This window comes from Podarcis gaigeae (assembly GCF_964106915.1).
Source record: "Podarcis gaigeae genome assembly, chromosome: 15".
Taxonomy (NCBI): Eukaryota; Metazoa; Chordata; class Lepidosauria; order Squamata; family Lacertidae; genus Podarcis; species Podarcis gaigeae.
Window position 1 is genome coordinate 19,513,622 of NC_139692.1, and position 16,577 is coordinate 19,530,198.

General features: G+C 42.8%; 1 protein-coding gene across 11 annotated transcripts in view; it reads right to left on the reverse strand.

The window, feature by feature from the left end:
* NCAM1 (neural cell adhesion molecule 1) overlaps nt 1–16,577 on the reverse strand; it is a 216,291-nt gene that overhangs the window by 27,655 nt on the left and 172,059 nt on the right. The gene's annotated exons all lie outside the window — the stretch shown is intronic.

The following is a 16,577-nucleotide window of genomic DNA, read 5'->3' on the forward strand; positions in this document are numbered from 1 at the left end:
TACATTTTGTGCACATTACTTGGCCGGAGAAGCGCATTGCAAAATTTGAAGATGTGAAAATTTTGAAGGATGCCTGTGCATTGCTTTTCATGTTGTTTTGGGAAGGTCATATTAGGTAGGTTTGCTTTTAAATGCGAATGAACCAAAGTCTCCCCATTCCTACTGCAAATTCTCTCTCCTTGACAGACTCTCCTGGATTGCTTCTTGCCCAAAGCTGCTTACTCATTAGAACTAACAAAAAGGAACAGAGCTATCTAACCCAACCAGGACTTATCTGCCATGTTCTTAACAGTCATGCTCTCTCTCTCCCTCTCATCTGAAAAAGTGTTGTACCTGAAGAAGTGTGCACGCACACCAAAGCTTATACCCAGAACAAACTCAGTTGGTCTCCAAGGTGCTACTAGACAATTTTTTAATTTATTTCTACTGAGTCAGACCAACACGTCTACTTACCTGAACCCCTTTCATCCCACAATTTCTTCCATTTGGTCTGTGACTTCTAGGCACAGGTTCGAGAGGGCGGGGGGCTTTTTTTGACCTGACACTTTCTCCAGGAAAACTTACTATTTACCGCTAAATCAGAGCAAACACCAATCCACAGAAAAGCTGATTGATGTTTGCTCCAATTCAGCTGTGAACAGCCTGCTTTCCCAGGGAAAGTGATGGGACCAAAGAAAAAACCTCTTGGATCCATACCTAGAAGCCATGGAACTGTGGATGAGCCTTCACACACACACACACACACACACACACACACACACACACACAGCCTTCAGCCTGTTGTCTTCTTTTGGCTTTACAATATGGGATCATCTACACAACCAACAAATAATAAAACTGGACTTGATTATAACATGTGGGGAAAAGGATACGTCCCATAAGTTTGATTATATGAAGGCTACAAAAGTGAGCACACAGGCAATGAGATTCTGACAACTCCAAATATTTAGAAGAATGTCAGAAAGAAGGGCCAAGGGTTCCATCCTGCCCTCTGTTGCTGCTGCTGCTGCTGTTTTCTCCCTCTCACATCACACTAGAATTCAGAATCTTTCAATGAAGCCAATGAGCAACAGACTCAGGGCAGACAAAAAGCTATTGCTGTCATCTTCCAGCTTGCGACTTCCCACTAGGGCAGTTGGACTGGCACCGTGGGAAGCAAGATGCTGGGCTACATGGACCTTTGGCCTGATTCAGCCGAGTTGTTCTCAGGTTAATATAAGAAGGCAAAACACAGTAAATTATCAAAAGGTAGCTTCAATCCGGTTATAGTTATGGAGGGTCATTTTGATTAAGAATTAAGAGAAAGGTCTCCATGATACAAAAACATTTCCCTTACATCATGGGTGTGGCTAACTCAAAGAATGAAGGAGACTATGGAGCTCTCTATTCTAGAGTTGCTACTAAATGCCTTCCCCAGCTTAAGGTGTATTAGGGGATTTGGATGTCGGAACATTGTCAAAGCAACAGGGTTTTGATTAAAGCCTGGGAATTTCCTGGGGGCTCAGCACATCCCTAAGGTATCTAGGTCAAGGTTTGGGATGAATCATGAAACCCCACTGCTTCTGAAAAAAAATAAGCAGATGGCTTGGGCCCTCCAAGTACCTAAAGGTGCGAAGTGGAAGGTGATCATTTCTCTCCCAGTACTAAACAAACATGATGCCAATATTTGCAGGTTTTGCACAGAATGAAGCCAATAACAAGGCATGTGTTGCCTTATATCATCTTTTGCCTTTAAAATGTCCTTGCCCTTCCTTCCTTCCTAACTTAAATATCCATGTTCTGGGGAGCACGGGCACAGCAACAAATCAATCATGCTTCCATTAAGAGGCAAATGGCCTGAGCAAATGACAGGCACCCTCCCCCCTCCATTGGTTACTTCCAGTGCCCTTTTTCCCTCATTTCCCCTTAGTGCCATTCTTGCCACCTGTCATGCTGACTGTGCCACGGGGGAGGAGAGGGAGGAAGGTGAAATCCATAATTGACTGAGAGGCTCCCACAATCCATCTTTTCTGTGGGAACTGATTTGTGCTCCCCCTTCTTTGGAAGGCAACTTGCTCTGACATGGATTTTGGTCCTTTGACAGCCACTGAGTAAGCAAATGACAGTAACAGAAGGGTGAGTGAATAGGCTGCTTTCTTTGGGTAGTGGTTATTGATCTGTTTCCCAGGAGGTGATGAACAATTAATCCTTTACCTGCTTAACAGGATCAAAGGCTTCGCCCTCAATAACCTTTCTTGGGATCTCAGAATTCACCCAGAGACTCTTTATAGATTAGGGTCCAGAGAATAGTTAACAAACTGGTACTGTACTAGGGTGTAAATCCAGGCCAGTTTGAAGTTACTTTTGACATGGCTTGCACATAAAAACCTTTCAGGTGGATCATGTCTTTTGCCTTTGGTCAACTGCAGGACATCTTGCCAAGCATCTGACCCCAATGGCCAATACCCTTCTGTTAGTTCCAAGAGTCTCGTATTTAAGTCAATGCCACAATAAGGTCGAACCACTGAGAACAGATACATCCTCCACTAATCTGTATAGTCCTTCTTTGAAGGCTGAAGACAAATTCATGAAGGATAATCCTATTGAGAACAGATTGGCATGGTAGTTGAATACAGAATCCATATTCAAAGGCAGAATACCTCTGAAGACCAAAACTTCCCAGAACTTCCTTTTCTACTCTCCGTGGTATTTTCAGGGGAAAGAAGCATTTTGATTCTATTCAGAATGTGGGAACAGAACTTCCCTCATTCTCAATCTGAAGAAAATTCTACTGGCTGGGCAAGAAGGGGATCAACTGATGTAGTTATAACAAAGATGTTGCTGAGTTTTTGCTCAAGTGCAACGCAGAAAGCATAGGGCTCTTGGATAAAGAGACTGCTTCATCTTCAGATACAGGTTTGCTGATGGCGGAAAAAGTAAACAAGGACACTCAGGAAATTCTGGGGAACCACTGACAATAAGAAGTACTTCATTTCTACTACACTGCAGAACCAAAAGAAATAAAGAAAGGAAAAGTGGCCCAATAAATGTTTCTCTCTACCCTCCCCCACCCCACCAGCATACTAGCACTCAGCCAACGAAGCAGTCAGTATGTGGAGAAACTTAATCTATAAAACTATAATCTACCTATGAAACTCATTGAGACAGAATGCTATGGTGGCCAATAGTGCAGGATCTTAAAAAAGGATTAAGAGAAATTCACAAGGAGAGGGCCTAGCAACATATTTAGGGGTAGATACTAGGGACCAAGATCTGACTGAAGTTTGGTCTGATCCAGTTGGTCAATTAATGGGCTTTCACCTGACAAAGAAATTTGACAAATCAGTTTCGCAGCAGCCCTGATGCTGTTTGTTTAGGGCAAGTGTGGGGCCCAGGTGTCTTTTTCTTTCTTTTTTAATAAATGCAAAATTCCTTAGAACTATCTGTAGCAGAGAGGTGGAACACTTTTGCTGGTTATAACTGCACCACTATTATTATTATTATTATTATTTTAAATAACTTTTGTCGTGTTTAATTTCTCACTATCCAAACACCAAATCAGTCCTAACTCTGTAGAGACAGCTGAAGTCGAGAGAGAGAGAGAGAGAGAGAGAGAGAGAGAGAGAGAGAGAGGGAGAATTTCCTCCAGCATTAATGCATTCTGGAGCATAACCTAGCAAAAATGGTTTGATTAGGAAGTGTCCTAATTCATCCCTCAGGGTGCATGTGTGCATTCTTCAAAAAAAAAAAAAAAAAAGGTAAAAAAACAAAACACCCTGCTCTCCCCACCCCTCATTCCGATAATGATTGGTGAGCAGAAGCAGCAGTGAGGTCTTGTATGATTAAAGCTCTGGTGCTTTTAGTGAAGTGTGCCTTGTATATATTTCCAATTCCATTAGGGTGCCTTATCAGGAATAATGGGAAATAAATTACCGCTGTCAAAATAAATGAACAAAAAAAATTACTATGTGATGCATTCCCCCTAGTTCCTCTTATTATTCATGGCCCCAAGTGTAATCTGTACTGGGTCACGTCCAAACTCATAGGTTGGGCTTTCTCGGCACAGATGATGCCATGCCAGTCTTTGGGAACAATCTGACTGGAGAGCCCTTCACTTCAAAGGAGGCTGTGCAGGAAGGCTTTGAGGTCCCCTTTGGCTTTTTTACAGAGGCCACGCCTACAGACAGCTTGCCAAAATATCCAGCCCACTTCTTGAACTCACTGCCACAAGATGCACTGGTAGCCACTAGCTTAAGGATTTTACATGTTACATGTGGGCGGAGCATTATCTGCCAGCTTGTCTTTTTGCCCTGCAGGATCTACTGACACAAAGAGACCACTCAAGGCTCTTTCACAAATTACATTAAATGTGTGGGAGAGGGCAGAATCCACGGCCATGAGGCATTGATATTTCATGTGTGTGGGTGGTACAAAAATACATCCATAAAATTAAAATAGAGCTCACAATACATTAGTGCATCATCTAGAAACCTCTTGTTGCATAGGAACATTAAGAAGAGCTATGGTAGACTTCATTGAAAGATTTCACCTAGATTTAATCCTGTTTCTAGCAGTGGCCTGATGACACGCCTAGCTTGCTCAAGTTGTGAGTGCTAATTGTACTTCACGGAGGTTTCCTAATACACAGTGTATGGCTAATATTCTAGCTATCATCAAGCGGAGCAGTTGTTTTCTGAAATCTGTCGATCAAGAACTGGGGTTTTCTGGCCCTTGAAGTGTCCTTAGATTTCTGCCTCAAAAAATTATTTTCTAACTGAAAGGAACAAAGTGTGTTGACTACCTTGCTGGCCACCCACCCCATAGTCAATTAGGCCAGACGCTATTCTGACTGCTGCTGCTGCTGCTAATGAAGGCTGTAGGTTTTGCAAATCCCATTACAGCACAAAGCAATTCAGCAGTTACAGTGCTTGAAGACGAAGTTACATTGCAGCGCAAATTAAATGGGGACAAATGAGTTCTGACAGGCTGGGGGGAGGCAGTGTACCAGGTTACCTCTCCCGGGTGTTGTAAAAGCATTGAGATGATAGTGAAATAATTACCTTTCCCCCACAGCCCTTGCAGATTATGACTCTCCTGTCCCCTAAAGGCCATAAACGAGGAGGGATTTCCTGTTGCGGAGCTGGGTAAATACTTGCCCATATTATGAATGTGACACAGGCTAGTGCCAAACTGGTTTTGTACACAGCTGACCTGTGGCAGCTGATGTGAAACCATCTGGGCACTGATGCAAGCTCAGTAGTAGCATTGCTTGCTCACCACTTGGAAGTGAGGCCAAACTTGCATCACTTGTCATGTGCTTCTGTCGTCTCCAAGATGCTCATGAGTTCTGGGATTCAGAGCTCTTTGCTCTATATCCCCAACGCCAGCAGCAGCAGCAGCAGCAGCAGCAGCAGCAGCAGATCTTTGTGAGGTTTCTACTACAAAAGAAGAGATCAAGCATGTCTGCTGCTTCTCCCTCAACCCAATTTCCTCTTTATGCCACCACACAGCACATTTGCTAGAATGTAACCCACCTTGTGGTGTCATTTCCCTGTAGCCTATTTATTGCAAAAAGGGTTTTCTGAGAAATTCTACGAGAGAGCTCTCAAAAGCCTGGATACACGCTCAGTGATTTTGGCTATGAAATTATCTCCTAAGATCGTAGGTTCTTTGCTGCTGTTTTAATTCCACAAGGGCTCTGTACAACGTATCGCAAGCCCCTTCCTCCTAGAAAACTGCTCAAAGCTTAGTAGCAGATGAAGCTGCCTTAGAATGAGTTAGAACATTAGTCCACCATTCCAGGGACGGAACCTGGACCCTTCTCTGCATGCAAAGCATATGGGCCCTTTCCTCAGACAGACCCAGTGCCTCCAAAGGCCTTTTAAAGAAACTGTAATGAACTGAAATTAGCATCACTCGAACTCAGAATCATCATAATGCAAAAGAAACACAATGTAGGTCTCTCCCATTCTCTATGAAATTGTGTTTCACAAACCACAGTGGGCTGTTAAAAGCCTAAAATTGTGCATTTGGGGTTAGAAACACGAAGCTTAACCCGGGCTTGGCTATGCTTGGAGTAAAGGTAAAGGTAAAGGGTCCCCTGACCATTAGGTCCAGTCGTGACCGACTCTGGGGTTGCAGCGCTCATCTAGCTTTATTGGCCGAGGGAGCCGGCGTGCAGCTTCCGGGTCATGTGGCCAGCAGGGCTAAGCCGCTTCTGGTGAACCAGAGCAACGCACAGAAATGCCATTTACCTTCCCGCCGGAGCGGTAGCTATTTATCTACTTGCACTTTGAAGGGCTTTCGAACTGCTAGGTTGGCAGGAGCTGGGACCGAGCAACAGGAGCTCACCCCGTTGCAGGGATTCAAACTGCCAATCTTCTGATCCAGCAAGTCCTAGGCTCTTTGGTTTAACCCACAGTGCCACCCGCATCCCCATGCTTGGAGCAGACCCATTCACATCTGGACCAGGTGTGTATCAACCATCTTCTTCAAACAAGAGCACTCAAGCATTCAGTAAACATGTGAGCAGGTGCTAGTTGCACCCCAAACACTGGCACAATACCCATGCTGTGAACAAGGGATGCAGACACAGCTACAATCTACAGCAGGGATGGGGAACCTGTGGGTCATTCTGGCTTATTTGTTTTTATTTACTGCCTTAAATACCGCCTTTCTGCCAAGGAACCCAAAGTGGTTCACAATTTTAAAATACTAAAATGAATAAATGGCATCAATATAGAGCAGCAGAGATCCTTTCTCACGCTGACTGAGGGCACCCTGGGCTTCATGGCCTTCCTTGCCTCTGTCTTAAAACACAGAGGTCTCTAGTGGCCCCTGACTCAACAGTTCTCTCAGGCTATAGCTGGTTCTGTTGGGGGGTAGTGGGTAGTGCTTGCTGGCTTGGACACCTCACATTCTTCAGTCACACCTGCTGCACTGGCACAACCCTCTGGCTGCAGCCTCCCAGAAGTTATAGTTCAGATGTTGTAGGACTGTAACTCCCATCATCCCTTACTACTGGGCATGTTGGGCTAGGGCTGATGAGAATGGAAGTCCAACAACATGGGGTGTGTGTGGATAGGTTCCCCATCCATATCCTAGAGCTCAGCGGAACCTACTTCTGCATAAATGCATGAAATGAGTTTGGATAATTCCATTTTACATTGTGAATGAGAACATGTTTTTTGTTAGTCATATATGCATGCCCATTTGTTACCCTGAAGGGACCTTACAGTCCCCTGCTGGAACATGCTCTCAATATAGCTAGCACTTATAAGCGAATAGTGTAAAAACCTGAGCTGCACTCATTTCAGAGTAGGAATAAATGTGAGTGAGGGTGGATTCATGTCAGGAAATGTTTAGGCATCAATATGGCACATCCTTATTGTGTTTGGTGTTTTTAACCCAAAGCACACAATTTGGCCAGAATTTTTGGCTTAATCACATCACCAAGCTGTAAAAAGGGGAAAAAATGATAATTATCCAGGCATAAACATTCATGTAGATTAGTACTATGATGCTTCAGCAAAAACAAATAACAGTTCACATGTTTAGTACATTAGTACAGGGGCTTGGCCAAAAAGGCTGCCCCACCCCCACACAATTAAGGTCAAGCTTTAAATAGTTCAAAAGTTTGGCTGAGCCTTAGTAAGAATATTCTGTCCGAACCAACCGATAATCTTAGCATAACTCTCAAGTGCCACTAGCTGAAGAGAAAAAGAAGTCTTGTTATTAAAAAGTTCATACAAAAGATCATGCTCAGAACATGCGCATGAAACTGAAAAGAGAAAGGAGCTGGGAAGCCAAGATGACAGCTGGGAGGGTAAAGGAAAGCCCATTTACACAGTGCCTCCAGAGTTTATTCTGTTGGCTGTTAACTTCTAGGAACACAAATGGATCCTGCAGTAGACTCTTGAGGTGTGAGGTACTTCTGCTCATAGTTCCAGACAGGCTGGGGCACTCTACCCCAAAGAGATGTGGCTGGCCTCTTCCTCCAACTTTAGGTGAGCTGTCAAGATTTTTAAAGTTATTTTTCCCACCTAGCTTTTAGGTTTGAAGCTTTTATCCCCCCTACGAATCAAACTGTGGTTGTCCTATACTGCTCTTGGATTTAATATTTTTAAAACTGGTAGTATTATATTTCAGTTTTTTATTGTAAATTGCTTTGGGGACCCTCTTCTGGGAACCAAAAAGTGGTATATAGGCAATCTTATAAATAAACAAATTGCTGTGGGTCTTTTATGCTTTAGGATAATATAGTTAAGTGAATATTCAGGGTTGAAGTCAAAAGGCTTCCTTTTGTTGCAATGGCATGCAGTCAGCTAGGTACATTAGGACAGGCGATTAATCATTTGCTTTTATCTGAAACTGGATAGGAGACCATTTGTAGCTGTGACCTCAACAAATACATTTGTAGCTGTGACCTCAATGAATACAGCAGCAGCTGCATAAAATGTGGCACAGCTGATGCAGATTCCCTCTGCCTACATGGCTGCCTTGTCAAAACTGGCAGAGGTGGATACTGGCTTTAGACTTCAAAGGAAATCCTAAAAGACTGCAGGAAAAGACAAACCATTTTTAGAATAAGGACTTTAAGTGGTGTAGTGATTAGAGTGTTGGACTCAAATCAGGGAGTGTTGGACTCAAATCAGTGCCCTCTTTGGGCCAGTCACTATTTCCAAGTCCAATCTAATTCACAGGGTTGTTATGAGAATAAAAAGGGGAGAATAGACTGCACTCCAACCTGAGATCTTTGGAGGTAGAGTAGTAAAAACAGATAATCAGAATCATTACATTTGGGGCTTTGAACCTTGGTGAGTCCAACCTCAAAGCAGGATCTGCAAGACAGGGTGCAACTTAAAAGTGCTCATGAGAAGCGGTCATCCAGCATGTGTTTAACTGAGTATCTCCAGCAAACCTCCAGAGGCAGTTTGTCACTGTCAAGTAGGAACTTCCTTCTAACATATAGCTGAAATCTGCCTCCTTGCAATCTCCACACACTGATTCTAGTCATGTCTTCTGGAGCAACAGAAAATAAGTCTGCTCCAATTTCCATGTCTTCCTTGACCTTCTCTCCTTCAGACAAAACATACCCCAAAAAGGGTGGTGGTGAGTTTTTGGCAGTAAAATCAATTGCCTCCTACTTCAGTTAAGTAAAAGTGGAAGGACTCCTCCACAAAATCAGCCAACTGCAACCTGGTACATAGTTCATACTTGGCCATCTCCATCTCCAGCCTTGGCCATCTCCACTGAACGTGAACATCCTTTCCCCTTCTCATCTCTTGCCACCCAACTTCACCAATTCTTTCCCTTGGCCACTGTGTAAAATGGGTGAAAAATTGCGACAAAAATGTTTGCCACAGTTTCTGGTGCCCATTACTGGTGCCCATCGCAAGTGGAGAGATACATGAGGTGGGAAAAGAAAAAGAAAGGGGGAGTGGGTTAAAGTTAATTCACAAATAAATGACACAGGTGTGTAGGGGGGGTGAAAGGTTGTGCAAAATCAAGATGGCTAGATGTTAGTTCCATGTGGATGTCGCCCAAACATCTGTGGAAGGAGAGGGAGAAAGGGCCAGTGGCTTGTCTCCATGCATGCAACATCTGATGGGTTACTGGGGTTAGTTTTCCTGGCTTACCCCTGCCTAAATGCTTCCCACAGTAAAGGGGAGGAAAAATCCAAGACGTGAGAGTCAAACAAGGTGAAATGCTCAACTCTTTGGTGGGTTTTCCAAATGATCTATCTCCTGGGAAGCACAAATGCAGGGGTTGTTCCTCTCTCCTTGAATGGTGCACATGGAGTGTTAAAAGTGAGATTGCAAGAATCGCTCAAGAAATCCATTCCTTTGTTGCTGCCATCGGCTCTTACAGTGGAAGGAAAGTAAACATATTTCCTTATGTCGCAAGGGCCAAATCATTTGCTTCCAGATTATGGAGAAAACCACTAGGTGTATCTTCAATATGGCTTTAGTACTGGTGTGAAAGTCCCTTCCTGGCTTGCAAAATATGCTCAACTAGTAGAGAAGCAAGCGGAGCCCACAAGATGCCAGATGCCATGGCGTTATTTCTACTGCATGGATTATTATGTGCCAGGCAAAAAGCTTGTTGCTTGGTTTTGCCTATATGTGTCTCTGTGTGTGTGCGCGCGCACAGATAAACAATACATACACGTACACAATCATCCTCTGAATTCTTTCCACAATGAGAATGAATTTCTAAGCAGTTTTCCCCCTCCGTTTTCTTATTTATGCTAATTGATTAAGGTGCTCTTAGGGGGGAAATTATGAACAACTGAATCCTATGGTCACATCCAAGACCCCTTGGATGCCTGGCCAGCACTAGAGATGATGCTTACTCAACACAGGGAAGCTGATTGCACTGTCAGACATGTCGGTCTGCAGTCTCCCTTCTCTCCATATTATGTCATGCTCTGCTTAAGCATAATGGGGGAAGGAGGTAAAAATGACCCTGGGTTGCAGTTTTGAAGCACAGTGCCTATATCTACTCTGTGGAACTGACTGGAGGCTTTGAATCAATGCAGCAACTCAGGGGAGTGTAACTGTGTGTCCAAGGTCTCCCACACAATAATAATAATAAAAAAAAATTTTATTTATATTCCACCCTCCCCAGCCGAAGCCGGGCTCAGAGCGGCTAACAACAGTAAAACGATAAAACATTCTAAAATCATTTCATTATAAAATTAATTCCAATCAAATTAATGGCAACCATTGGGCTAGAAGTTCTGTGAGGATTGCCAAAGGAGGGAGTCAGGCTGTGCCCTGACCAAAGGCCTGGTGGAACAGCTCTGTCTTGCAGGCCCTGCGGAAAGATGTCAAGTCCCGCAGGGCCCTAGTCTCTTGTGACAGAGCAGGAGATTTATGTAGTAGGGGCAATTCAGCAAAGTGACAGCATTAAGTAATATCTATCTACATCAAATCTGTTCCTTGGTCTCCCAGTAGAGGCACCAGGCAAAACATTCCTCTTCACTCAGGCCTTCGGCCATTAAATAATAGCCATTAAATAAGACCTGATAAATGGGTGGTGGGTGGACTATTATGATTATTCTATACTATTCTTATGCTGTATTTTGTGTATTCTGTTTTTATTATTTTGCTGTGCAAATTATGTTCTTAATGTTGTGCACTACTCTGTGATCTTAGAGTAAAGGGCAGTATATAAATTGAATTAATAAAATAAAAATAAGCTTAGAAGTGCACTAAAAAGGTCACATGCAAAATAGGCTCTTTCCATCAATGGAAGCATATGATGCAGCCCAGCTTTCTGACTGCTGTGCTATCTTGCCAGCTCAGTAAAAGGACAGCATGATGGACTTTAGTTGGTTTTGCATGCAGAGAGAAGGTGTTGAACAAAGCTGTAAAAATAATAAAAGGTTATAGAAGAAAATTTCTGAGTAATGGAAATTTAGAAGTTCCTGAGCGGAAAGTGTATTTTTGGATATATATAAATATATATATATATGTATATATATTGTCCTGTGCAGAACTTGTCAACCAATCAGAACAAAGCTGTGTTTTGTTGTTGTTTTAATTTTTACCTTCTGTTCACCAGCGTGGACGACATCAGCAGCACCATGCAAGCCACATGACAAAGTCACATGATACGCACGCACATGATTTGGTTGAAAGGAAAGTGGAGGAGGTCACATGAAAAATACAAAAAAAATTTAAAAACTGATGTAAACAATGGGCAAAAAGAATCAACAACATTCATAGATTAAATTAAAGTCTATAAACAAAATTAAATTAGCCACTCCACTGAAACACTGGGGGAGACAGTAAAACAAAAAAAACACACCCACCAACCTGCAAACACAAGATTATTATCAAACAGGAGAAAACACTGAGTTACTACAGCAAGAGATCTGGTTGGTTAGGCAGCACTGGGGGTTGCATATTAATTAATACTAAGTCAAGAAGAGACACAAAATATATATATTGAGACAAGAGAAACCTTTCTCATAGAAATCAAACTGGCATCCATAACACCACTAAGGAGGAACACAAAACAGAAAGGAGGGAAAAGCAGTGTTATTTAGAAACAGCTTGCCCACATGAAGGAAGACTGTGGAAAGAAAAGTTAGCTTCTTGGATTTATTGCAAATGGAACTTGCTGTCTCCTATTGATGAAATCTCCTCCCTGTAGGGACAGAAAAGCAAAACAAGCAAACAAACAAACCCACCTACACATCTCTTGGTAAGGAGAGAAAGAAAACACAATTAAATTAGTCTTTGTCTGAGGAGCGCTGCCGTGGATACAGCCAGGTAAGGAGAGGAAGATAAATACAGGTTGCTTAGAAACACCACACGCTCAGATGAGGTCCATGTCTGCAGCACAAACTGGCTGAGGACCAGCTGAAACAGCCAAATTAGCACAGGAAGAGTCTGAGGGGGTTGAACAAAATCCTGAAGGGCGTGTGTGTCACATAACCATTTCACCACATGAGCAAGCTCACTGGTCAGTTCAGATCATATGGCAACCAAAAGATCTGGAATGCATTTGTTGTGCAAGCTGAACATCCTGGCTGATTTGCAAGCCAGCTGCGTAGTGAAACAGCTGCCTGAGTTCTTGGGCACTGTAATGAATTTGGCTTATATTCCCTCTCTCCATGGGCATAGCCAAGGGGGGGCAGCTCCCCCATCAAGTAAAAAAATAGAAATACTTAACTAACTGACCTATCATGTTGGTTCTTATCCCCCTAACAAAAGTCCTGCCCCCCAAACAAAAATCCTGGCTACGCCCATGCCTCTCTCTCTATCATGTTAATGCTTATTGATTCAGATGTATAGCATGCCTCTTTCTGAAGAATTGGGGCAGGCAACAGAAAGTAATACACTGAATTAAAGCTGTGAGATCATAGGTCCACCTAGGTCAGTACTGTCACTCTACACTGACTAGCAGAAGCTCTCCAAGGTACTCAACTAATGGTTCCTTGTGACGTGTGGGGAGCTATGGGGTTCTGTCCTGGGCCCGTAATAGTTCAACTTCTTTATAAACAACTTGGATGAAGAAATTGAGGCATTCTCATTTAAATTGTAGATGACACCAAACTGGGAGGGGTAACTGATTCCACAGAAGACAGAATTGGGATTCAATATGACCTTAACTGGTTGGAGAACTGGGCCCAAACTAACAAAATGAATCTCAATTGGGACAAATGTAAGGTTTGACACTTAGGCAGTAGTGACCAGCTGCATAAATATAAGGTGGGGGACACCTGGCTTACCAGTAGTACATGTGAAAAGGATCTAGGGGTCTTAGTAGACCACAAACTTAACATGAGTCAACAATGTGGTGCAGCAGCAAAAAAGTTAATGCTATTCTAAGCTGCATCAACAGAAGTATTGTGTGCAGGTCAAAGGAAATAATAGTACTGCTCTATTCTGCCTTGATCAGACCACACCTGGAGTACTGTGTCCAGTTCCGGACACAATTTAAGAAGGATATTGAGAAGCTGGAACATGTGCAAAAGAAGGACAAGCAAGATGATCAGGGATCTGGAAACCAAGCATTATGAAGAATGGATGAGGGAATTAGTATGTTTAGCCTGGATAAGGGGAAAATGAGAGGAGATATGATAGACATTTTCAAATATCTAAAGGGCTGCCACATTCTGCAGGCATTCAAAAAGTTGATGTTCATAGGGCAGATGTTTAAAAACAAACACCAATCCAACTTGAGCTTTTGTAACACAAGCACTGTGTTTGAACAGGTTTGGTGGAAATGGAAATGTAGAAAACAGAGAAGCTGTTTAATGTCTTCTCACTCAACAGGACATTACACATTGCTACTCAAGATGAGAAGCCATGTGGCTTCATAGAGATTTGGTATTATCTATAATCCATCACCTCTTTGCATTTCATTCTCTGTGAAATAGTAAAGGTAAAAAGGTAAAGGTAAAGGACCCCTGGATGGTTAAGTCCAGTCAAAGACAATTCTGGTGTTGTGGCGCTCATCTCACTTTCAGGCCGAGGGAGCCAGTGTTAGTCTGCAGACAGCTCTCCAGGTCATGTGGCCAGCATGACTAAACCGCTTCTGGCGCATGGAGGACCGTGACGAGTGCCAGAGTGCATGGAAACGCTGTTTACCTTCCCGCCACAGAAGTACCTATTTATCTACTTGCACTGGTAAGCTTTCAAACTGCTTGGTTGGCAGAAGCTGGGACAGAGCAATGAACCGCTAAAGAAAAGAAAAAATGACACAAGTTCAAGCAAGCTGTAGAAGGTCCACAAGGATTACCTTGAAAAAGGCCCTCACTCTTTCCTTTCTATCTCTCTCTTTCATCTAGCAATACTTTTTGAACTGGTCAAGGCTGTTTCTACTGCAAGGGGGTGGCCCCTTCAGCCGGCAGCTCATGGGTTCCTTATATTTCAAGGGGCTTCAACTCCTCAGGCTTTAGACATCCGAGTTTTAAATCTGAGGTGCCAAAATATCTTGGGCTAGTATTGAAAATGGTACTTGGCAGAATGGTGAGTATCCAATGTGCTTTGATTACATCACAGACGGAGGTCAAATGGGAATTTCTATACAGATTCAGGCCTCTCTGATGGATGACCTTTACCAGGACAGAGACTTCTCTGTGACTTTCAATATCATTGACCATAGTATCTGGCTCTGTGGGAAGGGCACCAGGGACACTGTGCTACAGCAATTCCATTCCTACTTGCAGGATCACAACCAGGGATCGTTAGGAGAGTCCTCTTCAGGCTCATGGCAAGTATGTTATGAGATCCTGCAGGGTGCTATTAGTGCTACTCAACATCTATAACAAGCCATCTTGAATGGTCATTGGGAGTTCTGGGGCAAGCTACCTACAGTGACCCAGTGTCTGGATGTGGGCCAATAAATCTCACCTGAATCCTAGGAAGACAGAGGCTTTGTGGGTTGATCATTCCTTGATCTGGAATATGAACAAACTGCTTGCCCTGATCACCACAACTTTCTTTGAATAAGCAGGTACGTCATTTGGAAGGACTCCTGGAACCCTCTTCAACTTGAGGCACAGGTGGTCTGGATGGCCTTGAGTGCTTTTTATCAGTTTCAACTGGTATGCCAACTGCAGCTTTTCCAAGATAAGGACAACCTGACCATAGAAGTCCATGCACTGGTAATGTCAGGACTGGATTACCGCAACGCTCTGTATTTGGGGCTGCCCCTAGGTCTAGACAGGAAGGCTCAGCTGGCACAGAATGCTGTGGCTAGACTGGTGATAGGGATGAACTACCATAAACACATGATACCAGTATGGAAAGACCGTTCCAAAATCCGAGCTTGATAATGTCAAGAATGTTGAAATTGTTAACCCTGGCAGATCTGGCGATCTGGGGAGCCAGTAGGGAGCTTGCTGACATAGTTCTCAAGTTTCAACCGACCAGCATCTCATGTGGGGTGACAATTGAGATGAAACACCCTTTAACAAAAGAAGTTTACTAAACTATTGTTTTATTTTTAAATTCTTTATGCTTGAGCCACTCAAGCACAGAAGCTCTGCAGTGACTTTATAAGGTAAAAATGTAAAGGACCCAATGACGGTTAAGTCCAGTCAAAGGCTTTATACTGTAAATACAAGCACTTCATTCATTCATTACAATGCCCCAGAAATAAATGAATCAATTTCCTTTTCTGCCTCCCCCCCTTTCCTTTTGGGGATCTGCATTCTTGCTTTCCTGCCCAAACCTTTGTTAAATCTCGTATTTCTTTATATTCACAATAATGACATAAATTGCAGATACCTACATATAATAAATATATATGACGTTTAATATTTAACCACGTAGAAAAACTATTGTATTACTCCATAAGTAAGTTAAAGTTATACTACAGAAATTCAATAAGCAGGTTCAATTTATCTGACTTCTTTCACTCTAATCAATTCCAGAAGTCTATACATTGTTGTTACCCTTCCACGTTTTTGTTAACCATTCTTTCACGGTTGGTGGTGACTTTTCCCAAAAAAATTGTTCAACAAGCATGCAAGCACTTACTAATAGATTCCAAACTAACTTTTAAAAAAAATTAATAGTGGATCTAAATACCCTTTTCATACCTTTGGGCTCACACAGTGGTAAAAGTGAAGAGATAAGATCACTGACTGAACAAAGATTTAGGGCTCTTCCGCACTTCCTCTTGTCCCTAGAAAGCTTGGGTCTGAGAGGTATTCTGCTTGCCCTGTGCATTCCAGGCATGAATCCAAGCAGTTTTTTGTTTGTCCCACCACTTTCACCAGGAAAACCTGCTGTTTATCACTGAATTGGAACAAACGTCATTGGGCAGAAAAACTGATTTACGTTTGTTCTGATTCAGCAGTAAACATTAGCGGGTCAAGCAGAACTGTGGACAAGCCTGGAGTTTGAAGACTTATTACCCCTCTCCACTCCACTCCAAATAAAGAAATAATTCCTGGAAGAAGACCGTCTTTGTCAACACCATTTTGTTTGGACAGGAACGGCCAAAAGTAAGTTTTTTAGCACCTTAAAAAAAAAATTACTAATGTCAAACATTGTCCTAAGTCCCTTTTGAAATGAGGGTAGTAAGAAAATGAAGTCTTGTGAATACATGTTTGTCCAATGCGTGCCTAATGA